The following is a 12,827-nucleotide window of genomic DNA, read 5'->3' as shown; positions in this document are numbered from 1 at the left end:
GCTCAGTTCACTGCCAAAGCCAGCTGAGCCCAATCTGGTCCACTATCAAGTCCAAAGCTCAATTCAAACTGAAGCCCAATTCAGTCAACTGTGGGCTTAACCAAAGCCCAGTTGTTTAAGACCAAAGCCCAAATTCATTAAGGCCCAATCCAATTCAGGCTTAATCAAAAGCCTAAGTTTAAGGCCTAAGCCCATTTGCACTTCAAAGACCAAACTGAGCCCATGCTCAGTTCCTTTTATTGTGAACAAACCCATTAGCACTCAAAGCCCAATTTAAGCCAAAAGGCTTCAAAACCCAACAACAATTTAGGAACCCAATTAGCTAAAACACTTCCAAAACACACCCGATCTCTGTGGATCGACCCGTACTTGCACGAGCTACAACTGACGACCGTGCACTTGCGGTATTACTGTAGGCCCCCGTTTTTATTTGCGCTCAATTTCTATACCCTTTCGAGGCCTGCCAAGTTTTTGGCGCCGTTGCCGGGGATTGGTGCTGTGTTTTATCTGTGTTTTTATTAGCTATTTGTATTTCATTCATAGCATTTGCATCTGCATCTGCTTCACTTCATTTGCTGTTGGACCTGCTGTTTGAACCTGTTTTCCTCTGCTGGGACGCCACCAAGGAAAAGAACCAAAACCCAACTGGGTTTTTGCAACAATATCAGAGCAGCTGGGCTGTGCTAAAAGGTAAGCCTAAACCCATTCATTGAGAGAACCCAACCTGTGGGCTTCCAAATTTCTTTAATTGTGGGCTTGTAATAATTAACCCAATTTTTTGGGCTTTTTATTTCTATTTTGGGTTTGTAATAATTTATTTTTGGGCTTGTTTGTTTAATTTGTGGGCTTGTATTTATTTTGTGTGGGCTTGTTTAAATTCTTCATTGGACTTGTATTTTGGACTCTGGGTTTAAACCCAGCTGAGCTTATAACGATTGGACTTGTAAGTGGACCGCGAAACCAAAGTTTTAAAACAAACGTCGGGCCTTAACCAACTGGGCCAAATTAAACTTTCAAAATTAAAACTTGTTTCGTAGGCGCAGCCTTCCTTCCATTCCATTAGAGGCTTGCACAGTGGGCGTGCTCCCAATTCAAAAACCAAATTTCATTTTCTTTTTCAAAAAAAAAAAAAAAAAAATTCTTTTGCTCCCTATTTTTAAAACCAAATTTCTACTTTGCTCCCATTTTTTAAAACCAAATTTTCTTGTAGATAATGTGTTAGTTAAATTTCCTTTTGTATATATTTTGCTAATCCAATATGATCTCGGCTGAAATATGTTGGATTTTTGCCTTGAATAACGGAGTTTTAATTCTGCTTTCGCCGAAATCGGGTATTCTCTCTCCTTTTACTCTACTCAGCATGTCCCTTTCCATATGTTGCATTTTAATTCTTTCCATATTTTGAAACATTGAGGACAATGTTTAGTTTAGGTTTGGGGGTATAGAGTAGATACCACGATAATATGCTATAATTGAAAACAAAACTCCTTCTTCTTTTTGAAAAAATTGAAAAATTCCAAAAAAAAAAAAAATTGAAAAATCAAATTCAAAAAAAAAAAATTAAAAATGAAAAATCATAAAAATGGAGCTCATTTACCTTGAAATGTTGACTCTTGTGCAAATATGTATTTTTATTAGGAGTCTTAGTCTAGATATTTAGGCACCCTGATTCTAGCACAATTCACATAGTGATAAGAAATTTGCACGCGCACGATCTACCAATACATGTATGGCCTCGATCTTCAAGGTGTTGGATAGGAAGTTACGATTGCCAATCACTTTAGAATACTGAACGAAACTTGACTAGCTTGTTCTTTGGTTGGTTGGGATAGAAGATGGAGGTTACATTAAGAAAGACAACCATCGAATTTAACTGGGTGCATCAAAAAGGGCTACCTCTTGCAAAGTGTCATGTAATCTTTTGTTTCTTTATTGTTATGTATCAAAAGTGTTTCCTTAAAAAAAAAAAAAAAAAAAAAAAAAAAAAAAAAAAAAAACGATGTATTATTCAGAAAAAAAATATATCAGAAAAATACCAAAAAAAAAATCAAGTATTTATCAATTCCATCATCTCTTGTTCCAAAAAAATAAAAAGAGATTTGTCAATGTAAATAAGAGTCATGTAAATAGTCATCTTTTGTTGTTTCGTTGTAATAAGCAAGGAGGGTGTATGCCATTGATGTACAACGCGAGAAATTGTGAAATACCTCCAACTCATTCACAATTCTCGTAAAGTCCGGACAGCTAGCTAGATTTCGACCTCAGTTCTTAGCCTGAGAAACTATCTCTTGGTGATTAGTAGTCATGACTTCAGATCTTTCTTTACACATGTGTAGATACACTTTACACTCTTATCACATGTCTTTTTTTTGTTATCAGTGCTAGGATTGTGCCTTCGATAGCTAGATTGACATCTCCATTTTGCTGTGAGCTTAAACTGTTTTGCACATGTCATTTGATGGAATCTGAGCTTATATTTTGACCTAGTTTGTAGGTACGTTCTAAGCAAACCTTCACGAGACTTCACTCGTCCACTAGGGACACTTAGTGGTTTAAAAGGCTTAGTGCATACGCTAAATGCATTCGAGAGACCAGCGATAGTGGTATAGTTAGGATTTCCTTAGTTTTGTTTTACTTGAGGACAAGTAAAATTCAGGTTTGGGGGTATTTGATGAGTGCCAAATATTGTATATATTTATCCCTTTTTGTTGGCATTTTAACTCATCTTTTGTGCATTAATTCTACATTTTATCCCATATTCTGTATTTTCATTGTTTTCAAGAATAAATATTTTTATTAATTAATTCTGCATTTTTAGGTAATAAATAAAGTTCGGATGAGTCGCGGAGCGAAAAGAGCAGAAAAGTAGTGAAAAGCCGGGAGAAATTACGCAAGGAAACCGCGAAGAATGGTGCGCACAACCTCATTTTCTACACACAAAAGCGCCTCCGTTCTCAGCCATCAGATCATTTCTCAGAAGCATCCGACGGTCGCTCCTTCATAGAGCATCAAAATCTGAAGTCTCTGCCAAGCACCACAGCGCTGAAATTCCAAGCCTTCAGATTAGATGGTAGTTGAATCCAACGGTCGCTCCCTTGCTGTGCATCAAAGTTTGATACTTCCGCTTAACACTACAGTACCTAACATCATCTGAAACCGTTGACTTCGTTGTGTTTCAAAATCCAACGGTTGCATCGATTCATCTCTTATCTTACCGTTAGATCTACCAGCCATCTTCGCATCCAGCGGCTTACCTTCGCTGGACATCGACCTTGATATCTCGCATAACACCCCCAACCGAACCATTTAACCTCAACCAAACATCTCCTCCTTCCTCTCCATCGACCTCACCCCCTCTGCAGAGCCATACCCTGCCGCACCATCACCACCACCTTCTTCCCTGTCGTCACCACCCCCTGCAACAGCCACCAAACCACCAACTCTCCACAACAACCGCAACCCATCACTACTATCATCACCCCTATCACCTATTAAGCTATTTCAACAACTCCACCATCCTCTTCACTGTTAGGATTGGATTTGGTGAATTAGATTGATAGATGAAGCAATTGGAGGCGTGGATAGCATGAGGGGAGTCAGAGGAAGAATGGGTCGTCGCACATGGGAGGAATTGTGCCATAAAATTAGGTAATTTGCAAAACCTAATTTCACTGATTTTGGGGGAAAATTGGGGGAAAGCCCTAATGATGTAATTGGGTATAAATATGTGGTGAGGGATGTGTGTAAAAACTATGTTGGGATTAGCCCACATCCAGGACTCTCATGTCCTGTTAACTGTTAATTTTCAATTTTCAATTTACAAGCTCATTTCAGTTCATGTTGTTCTCAATATTGTTTCTTGTTAATTGCTGTGCTCTTGTTATGTTTGTGATGTTGTGTTATTCACTGTTAATGTGTTAAGTATCATGTTAGGTTAAATTAATTCCTGTTAGTATTTCAGTTCTGCTGTTAGTTGTGCTTATGTTCATTTTGTTTATATGTTTATCCTCATTGTTGTGTCATGTTTAATTCACTGTCATTTGAAGGAATGTTAGGCTAGATACATTTGAAGCAATGAACTGATTGTGTAATGGAAGAAATCAGTGCTTAAAGCAAGCTGATTTTCTTGCCATTCCCTGTGTATGCTTGTATGCAATGTGCTGATTGTGCATTGGGGGAAATTAGTGCTCACTAGTGACAATGAGCAAGCTAATTTTCCTCCCATTCTTTTAGTTTGCCTGTATTCTGCCTAGCCTTGCTTCATTTCAGTTTCTTTATCACCCCTGCCCTTGGCTTAGGCCTTGGTTCATCTTGTGTTGTTTTCTGTTGCTGTTGTGTCTTCCCTGTTGCTGCCCTGTTAGTTACCCACTACTTGTTTCTTGTTGCTTCCCCTACTGCTGTTGTTTCCTTGGCCTTGCTGTGCATTTGCCTCTGTCTTGCTGTTCTTGCTGCTACTTGCATTGTCTTGTGCTGCAATACTGCTTTCTTTTCTTGGCCCTGTGTACAGCTGCTGCATTGCCTTCTATGCCTCCCTCTGCAGCTGCTGTTGCTTTTGCTCTGCAGTTGCTGTTTCTCTTGCACTTGCCCTGCAGCACTTCTGTTGCTGCTGCCAAGCTGCTGCCTTCTTTTTCCTGCCTGCTGCTGCTGAGCCCAAAGCTCAGTTCACTGCCAAAGCCAGCTGAGCCCAATCTGGTCCACTATCAAGTCCAAAGCTCAATTCAAACTGAAGCCCAATTCAGTCAACTGTGGGCTTAACCAAAGCCCAGTTGTTTAAGACCAAAGCCCAAATTCATTAAGGCCCAATCCAATTCAGGCTTAATCAAAAGCCTAAGTTTAAGGCCTAAGCCCATTTGCACTTCAAAGACCAAACTGAGCCCATGCTCAGTTCCTTTTATTGTGAACAAACCCATTAGCACTCAAAGCCCAATTTAAGCCAAAAGGCTTCAAAACCCAACAACAATTTAGGAACCCAATTAGCTAAAACACTTCCAAAACACACCCGATCTCTGTGGATCGACCCGTACTTGCACGAGCTACAACTGACGACCGTGCACTTGGGGTATTACTGTAGGCCCCCGTTTTTATTTGCGCTCAATTTCTATACCCTTTCGAGGCCTGCCAAGTTTTTGGCGCCGCTGCCGGGGATCTTTTTGCATTTAAATATAATATCTTTAAAAGCCTATCACCTCACAACAATCTTAATCGAATGGTAGCGAAACAAGATGTTGCGGAATCACAAACAATGAGACGAAGATGTTTGTGATTGCTTTTTATATCTTGCCTATCGGAGATATCAATCTCAAGCCAATCAATCTGATTGTACTCGTACGATAGAAGATGCAAGATCATATTACACAACTACGATAAAAGTAGTATCGGTCTGGCTTCACAATCCCAATGAAGTCTTTAAGTCGTTAAACTGGTTTTAGAAGAAGAAAACCAAAGGTTAAAGGAGAACCGACTCTAGTATGCAAACTAGTATCACACATGAGGTGTAGGGATTAGTTTTGCACAGATACTAGAGTTACCCTTATATAGTCTTTCAAATCAGGGTTTGAAATTAAGTTACCTTGGTAACAAAGCAATCAATATCCACCGTTAGATGAAAACCTGATTTAGATTTAAGCTAATATAAACCTTATTTAGATTCAAGCTAATATTTCTCAACCGTTATATCGAAAACTTAGCTTGTTACACACACTTGACAATACATGCTTCTAGGTTTATTAACTGTAGTCAAACGTATGCACTTGTTGGTTCAACAATAGTTAACCAAAAGGTTAGCCATATGAGCATTTCATATAAACCACGATCTTCTTCACCATAACTAGTTCAAATGATTTCAAATGAACTAGTTAGATAGTTGTTCAATTGCAAGGAAATCTCATGTACTACACAAGACACAATTGAAGCATAGATGATTTGATTCACTTGAATCGGTTCATGAACTTTTATAGCCACGGTTTGCAAACTTCATTCCTTAGTCTTTTTAAGTTTAAGTTCATAAATCATCTTCAGATATATAACCTTCTCAAGTTCGCAGACTAGGTTCGCGGAATTAAGTTACCGGGCAGAGTTTACAAACTCCAGCAGAAATTCTAGGGTATAAGAACTTCGCCGGTTCGCGGACTGAGTTCGCGGACTTAGTTTCACGCAAATAGTTTGTCAACTCCACAAAAATTCTCGGGTTTGAGAACTTCGGCAGTTCGCGGACTTGGCTCACGCCATTCTTCCGATTCTCTTGATCAACAAAGTTCAAAAACTTTGGTTCAAGGAATATGACTTATACATAAATGTGTTTCCACAACAATGCTTATGTCCACCATTGGTTATGCAATCTAAACTCTCATTTCAATCATTGAAACATTCTTAGAGGACGTTATATAGTTGTTACACCATTTCTTGTCACAGCAATTTTCAAGATGATTGAAACATATCATGACTTTCGTTACATGGTAAAGATAAACTTGGTTAAAGCGAAAAGCTTACCAACTCATATTTCGAGATATAGATAGGTGAGGTATACTCGGCTCGAAATACCAAATGTGTATAATCAACGTTTATATATATAGCATACGACTTATTGTCTCAAAGAATAGGAGATAGAGTAGATAGACTTTTGAGTGATAGATAAGTTCAAGTCTTCACATACCTTTTTATCGAGAAGTTCCACCGGTTCCTTGAGTAGTTCTTCTACTTGTATGATGAATCGCCATGAAGTCCTTGAGCTCAACTACACTTTCTATCCTAGTCCGAGACTTAGCTATAATAGACTAGAAATCAAGACTTATAGTTTTGATCACTAACATTGACAAACATGCTTGAGATAGCAACGCATGCGAGTTCGACCGAGCAATGCTCTAACAGATCTCACCCACAACTAAGAGTTGCTATGACCCAAAGTCGAAGACTTTAATAGAAAAATCTATATCACACAGAAAAGTCTACGGTAATAGATAAATCTGTCTCCCACAGAAATACCTATGAGTTTTTGTTTCGTCTTTTGATAAATCAAGGTGAACAGGAACCAATTGATAATCCGGACTTATATTCCCGAAGAACAGCCTAGAATTATCAATCACCTCACAATAATCTTAATCGAATAGCGAAAGAAGATATGCGGAATCACAAACGATGAGACGAAGATTTTTGTGACTTCTTTTATATCTTGCCTATCGGGGAAATCAATCTCAAGCCAATCTTACGATTGTACTTTGTACGATAGAAACAGCAAGATCAGATCACGTAACTACAAGAAAAGTGGTATCGGTCTGACTTCACAATCCCAATGAAGTCTTGAAGTCGTTAACCTACAGGGTATCGATAAAAACCTAACGTTAAAGGAGAATCGACTCTAGCTAATACAACTAGTGTCACACATGAGGTGTGGGGATTAGGTTTCCCAGTTGCTAGAGTTCTCCTTTATATAGTGTTTCAAATCATGGTTTGCAATCAATGTTAGCTTAGTAACAAAGCATTCAATATTCACCGTTAGATGAAAACCTGATTAGATTCAAGCTAATATCTTTCAACCGTTAGATCGAAACTTAGCTTATTACACACAATTAAAATGCACGTTTATTTAGGTTCGTGTAACCATACCCAAACATGTACATTTAGTTAGTTCAACAGTAGTTAACCAAATGGTTAGCCATATGAGCACTTTCATATCAACCATGTTCTTCTTTACCACAACTAGTTCAAATGACTAAAATGATCTAGTTTGTCGTGTTCCGACTGGAATTGAAGGTCCAAAGAGCAAAACTGAATTTTTAACGAAAAGCATAGGCAAATAATGTAGAATACACGAGCTATTTCTTCTAAGATAATAGGTCATCGTTAATGCCTCATGGAAAGGGGAGGAATGTTTTGGGGTTAAATTTATGTACACTACCGATAAAAAGAAAATAATTACGCACAATATCGCCATGTAACAATATTTTATAGAAAAAAAATTCGGACGATCATTGTTATAAAAAAAAAGGTGGTGTTTGTCTCCATGATCAAAGAGTCAAAGAGTGGACAAGATTTACCGGAAAGGGTCATCTCGCGGTCTTTATCGTCTGGATTTCGTTTGACTTGGACGGCTGGGAATGATAGGGGCCATACTTATTTAACTCGAGTTTTACCATATAATCCAATTAAAAATCTTTGTTTACGAAAAACTCTTCTCGAAGATCATTGATGTGTTTGAATGTTCTCAGAGGAATTCTATTCTCGGGTGATTTGAATAGAGATAAAAAGAACACGAAGAGAAGGATAAAGAATAAAACCTCTTTGATTCAACCCTTTCCGCAACTGTGGGCGTGGTAGGGTTACTTAATTAGTCCCCTGGATCCCTCATTCATATGAAGCACCATTCCCCATCTACTGTCAAATAATCGAAATAACCTTTCAGTCGAATCTGTCGATGATACGTTCTTATGTGTAAGTAATTTCATATGTTTTTGATTCAGTTAACCGCCCTATCTCCCTCCCCATCACCGAGCAAGAGAAGAAATTACATAGGCTTTGGTATCAGTGACCAAGTTCAAGGTATGATTCTCTATCTCAATTAAAGGTTATCTTTTTTCTTTTCTTTTTTCTCAACTAGGTAATAGCCAATTTATTTTTTTGATTTTGGCCATTATCATCCACAATCAATTGCATGGCAAGGAAAGGTTGAGAAGATATTTTATAATGTAAAACATCAAATCTCTTGCAAGGGTTACCATGTTTCTGAAAGCTTAATTTGCCAAGATTTGTGTTTGTGATATGTCTTTAAACTAATATTTATTCGTGATAACTCTATTTTGCCCTAATCCAATTTTTTGAATTATTTCTGTAGGTCTTTTTGTGGAGAATCAAGATGGCAGATTGACCATCTTATGGTGTAATTAGAAGGGAAAAGATAGATGTTCATGCGGGTAATCTCAGCTCTCTTTTTATTTCTTTTCAGCATTAGGTTCCCAGATTCCAACTTTTTTTATTAAAATCTCTCCCACCATATTCCCACTGTTTTAACTTATGTGTTATCTTTTTGGTTTCTCGACAAAATCATTAGTGTGCTAATCTATTTGAAGAATTCGTGATGTCCTATAAGACGACTAAGCTGAAAACAACTCTTATTGAAAGTAAAGAAAGTGTGTGAAACAGTAACCAAATTTTGTAAGTGAAGGTGATCAGTATGACTCATTTATCGTAGTTGTGATAGATAAATGGATATCATCTGTCCATATAGATACTTATCCCCTTTAGTGATTAATGCCTCTAATTGTACAATTCATATGACCATTGTAGTTACTGACATTTACCTTCTTTTGATTTAATTTATCAATGTAATTATTCATCTTCAGTGTCCCCCATCAATAATTTTCATTAAATGGATATGGTTATTCACTTTATTTCATCCATAAATAGTACGAAAGTAAATTCTTTGGCTATTTCGCTTTATTTCATCCCCAAACAGTACTAACGTGAATTCTTTGGCTATTTTTCAGAGATGATAAACTCCCTTAGGCAATGGACGTCTAAGCCTATTAATTTACTTGCATCTTCACGCCCTCCAGATTAGGATTTCAACCGTGGAATCTGTGCTTTGTCTTTGGTTATTGAACACGGGTTGTGGAAAGTTAGTCTCTGCTATGTTGGCATGTCAAGCTCTTTCTATAATTGTGAGTGTGAGAATATTACTCTACAGGGTATGGAAACTCAATGCCGTTTTTACTTTTGAATTTCTATGTAATTCCTCACAATTTGATGTGACATTATTTTTAAGTTAGTATTTTGGTTTCTAAGGTAGCATTGATCTCTATCTGTAAAACAGCTTTAAGGAGAAGAAAAAGGAAATCTGTAATTTGATGTTGAAATTTGTTAGCGTGACACCATGATATTGGCACCAACTTTTCTGTAGGTTAGCGACATAGTTGGATGACAATTATTAATAATGGCATCAAAAGCGAGTTGAATCTCGAATGGGTGTAAAATATTTTGTCAGAAATGGTTCGGATTTGCCTAACAAACATCGTAATTATAGACCCACCTCTTAGGAAAATAATTAATACCAGACGATATATTCATTATCGTCACTTAACATGGAAATTTTTATAAATGAGTTTAATTAGTTTGAAATGTAACTTTGGCCACTTAAATTTATCTATTTCTTTTCTTTGTGCTGGGATAATAGAGTGTGCATGGATGGGTGTTGCCACATATGGCTGAGAAAAAAATTGGTTTGAGGTGACCTCCTTTAGTTTCTTTGTTCCTTTCGTGGTTATATGGTTTCTTTGTAGAATTCTTATTCATAAAGATTGTTAATTATGAATTTATATATTGGATCCAGAGGGCAGAAAGAATCATGGAAATATCTCATGAATCAAATACAAGAATAGAGCTGCAGTACAAATACTGTTGCACAAAGTATGGTCGATTGATTTCCCCTTCTCGCAGTTACCATTGTTTGAAAAGACCAGCACCGAAGGGAAATCTTGCTTCTATCCCATACTAAGACAAGTCTTTTAAATCACGGATCTTAGGTGCAATGGTGTCAAATCTGACTCCACATAAAAAGGTTACGTGTTCGATTCACGTCAGATCCAATAGCAGGTATTTAACCGTGTTCTACACATAATTGAAGTGTTGTTTTCTGTTTTGGTTGAGATTCTTGCAGTTTAGATTTTTTTATCTTGGTATAAATATGGTTGCAGCGACCATGAACCAGTTAATGCTTTCTAGAGAACCATGAAGAATGCCAACACGGCAGGTAATATCATTAATTGGTGACGTTGAGGCGTTCTTTTTTCTTTTTCCTACATTGCATTTGACCTACTCTTCTTTTGGGTTTTGTGTGACAAACATTTTGGTGGAATCAACTACCCTGTAGGTGGTGTGCGCGGTCGTATGCATATAATATTTTGTCATTAATTAATACCAAGGATGGAGCTATTGTTGATGCACTTTGACGTTTATGTTACACCATTGTTCAGTGTAAATGATTTGGGAGGTATCAACTTCCTAACAATGTGCAAAAATCGTTAACCACTTTATTTTTCTCCATCTATGTAGCTTTTATTAGCTTAGGTCACTTAATAAAGGATATTTTGGGTTTAACATATAATACTGCGTAATCAGATATCTTTACCAAGTGTCTCTTCTCGATAAAAGAAGGGAAAAGGGGTTATAGATAGACTCTATATGACCTAAGAAGTGCGGAAGCACCCGAGTGAAGTTCTTGAAATAGAATACGACTAGAAGCGGATTAGTAAAAACTAAGTACAAAGTCGAGAGGTGATGTTGAGGCTTCGAAGAAAGATGGAGGTGATGCTGAACCAAGACAACCAAAAGAATGGGATTGCCCAAGGATATACAGAATGAAATAGAGGAATCTTCCAATCCGTTAGGGAAGATATCTTCGCCCAAAGTAATCATATATGTCATTTGTACTTAGGATTCAAGTAATCATGTTTAATGTTCTTCGGATTCTGAAACAGATCAACAGTTGTATATATCTTTTTCAAAGTTTATTAAGATATTGACTATGGATAGACATGTTTAATTATTTCAACGTTTAGGCGCGCGTCAGAACGCTTTTTAAATACTGCTTTCGCTATTTCTCATACAATTCGTACATATTATACTTAGTTGCAAAGCTTGGTTATACCAACTAATTTCTATGTCACGTGGTTGGCTACATTATTAAATGATTGTTATGAAGAATAACTCTGAAGGTGCTAACAGTTCCTAATTTATACTATAACTTTTGACTCACGACTAGCACAGGGATCAAGATGAGGAAGTAGAAGCAACGACGACCGGTGTCAGACCACTAACTTCCATGGAAGGTAATTTTCCTGCTACATGCTACTTCTCATACACGTCGTACATATTGTACTTAGTCACAAAGCTTGGTACCTAAATTCTATTTCCCATGGTTGGCTATATTAGTAAATGATTTATGAAGAATAACTCTGATGGTGCTGAGATTGGATCTGCAATGGTGCTGAGATCTGTACTGCATTTGTTGAAACACACACTTACTGCTCATGGTTTGAGTTAGACATTGGGTGTAAGGGTGGTGGGCCAAAATACCTACTTTTGTCTTTTCTTAAATTTTCGTAGGTTCTTCTGGAAGTGTCTCAGATGTACATGTAAAAAAAACACTCCTCATCCCCCAATCGAAATTGAAGTAACCCTACATAGAGCATTCTATGTGTTCCTTCTAAATTCGTTGTATTAGTTTCTTTGCAGGTAGGGTAGGTATATGCCCTTGGAGTTCCTTTAATTATAAACACTGACCATACATGATATTGGTTTGTGTTTAACACTAAACGAAGATAACGAATACAGATATGTGCATAGCTAAAACGGTAATCTCAATCTCATGTTCTATAGTGAAAACTTCAGGTTAACATGTTTTGACTGTTATGTTTAGTGGCGCGACACAACTTATCTGTGAGCAATTATTTTGGGTTTTATTGATTTTATATGTTATTTTTCTTTACAAATCAAACCCCTGGTTGGTTTGTGTTTTTATATATTTTTATTATGGTCGAGTAGTTTTTTACATATTGACTTAATGTTGCTCAGGTTAAAAGCAAATACCATGCCTAGAATAGCATATGTTATAAAGAATTAATGATTTATTTGGGATTTCAATCCTAGGACATAGAGAGGTTTATTTAGATATTATATTGAACCATTAATTATCAGCGACTGTGTAAAACCTCATATGGTTTTGCTGTTTGGGGGGTTTTAGTTGTTTTAGAATATCATATCATAACCTCATCAGTGTTGACTGTGTTGTTGTTTGGGAAGAAAAGCCAACTTCCTGAAACTGGAGTTTATCATTT

The 12,827-nt window shown here is 37.0% G+C and overlaps 1 long non-coding RNA gene across 5 annotated transcripts; it reads left to right on the top strand.

The window, feature by feature from the left end:
* The first annotated feature begins 8,164 nt into the window (after positions 1-8,164).
* On the top strand, positions 8,165-11,790 carry LOC113333484. Of its 5 annotated transcripts, none has more exons than XR_003352053.1 (8): positions 8,165-8,535; positions 8,828-8,906; positions 9,480-9,680; positions 10,166-10,218; positions 10,322-10,584; positions 10,686-10,741; positions 10,862-10,981; positions 11,753-11,790. It is a non-coding gene; the product is annotated as an uncharacterized LOC113333484 (long non-coding RNA). The 5 variants fall into 5 exon arrangements; XR_003352052.1 differs by lacking the exon at positions 11,753-11,790 and adding an exon at positions 11,110-11,720; XR_003352054.1 differs by lacking the exon at positions 11,753-11,790 and having other exon boundaries at positions 9,480-9,653; positions 10,862-11,720.
* The last annotated feature ends 1,037 nt before the right edge of the window (positions 11,791-12,827 follow it).

Source organism: Papaver somniferum, unplaced genomic scaffold, assembly GCF_003573695.1.
Source record: "Papaver somniferum cultivar HN1 unplaced genomic scaffold, ASM357369v1 unplaced-scaffold_133, whole genome shotgun sequence".
Classification (NCBI taxonomy): domain Eukaryota; kingdom Viridiplantae; phylum Streptophyta; class Magnoliopsida; order Ranunculales; family Papaveraceae; genus Papaver; species Papaver somniferum.
The sequence above is the reverse complement of the archived record's forward strand: the minus strand, read 5'-3'. Positions and strand labels throughout refer to the sequence as shown.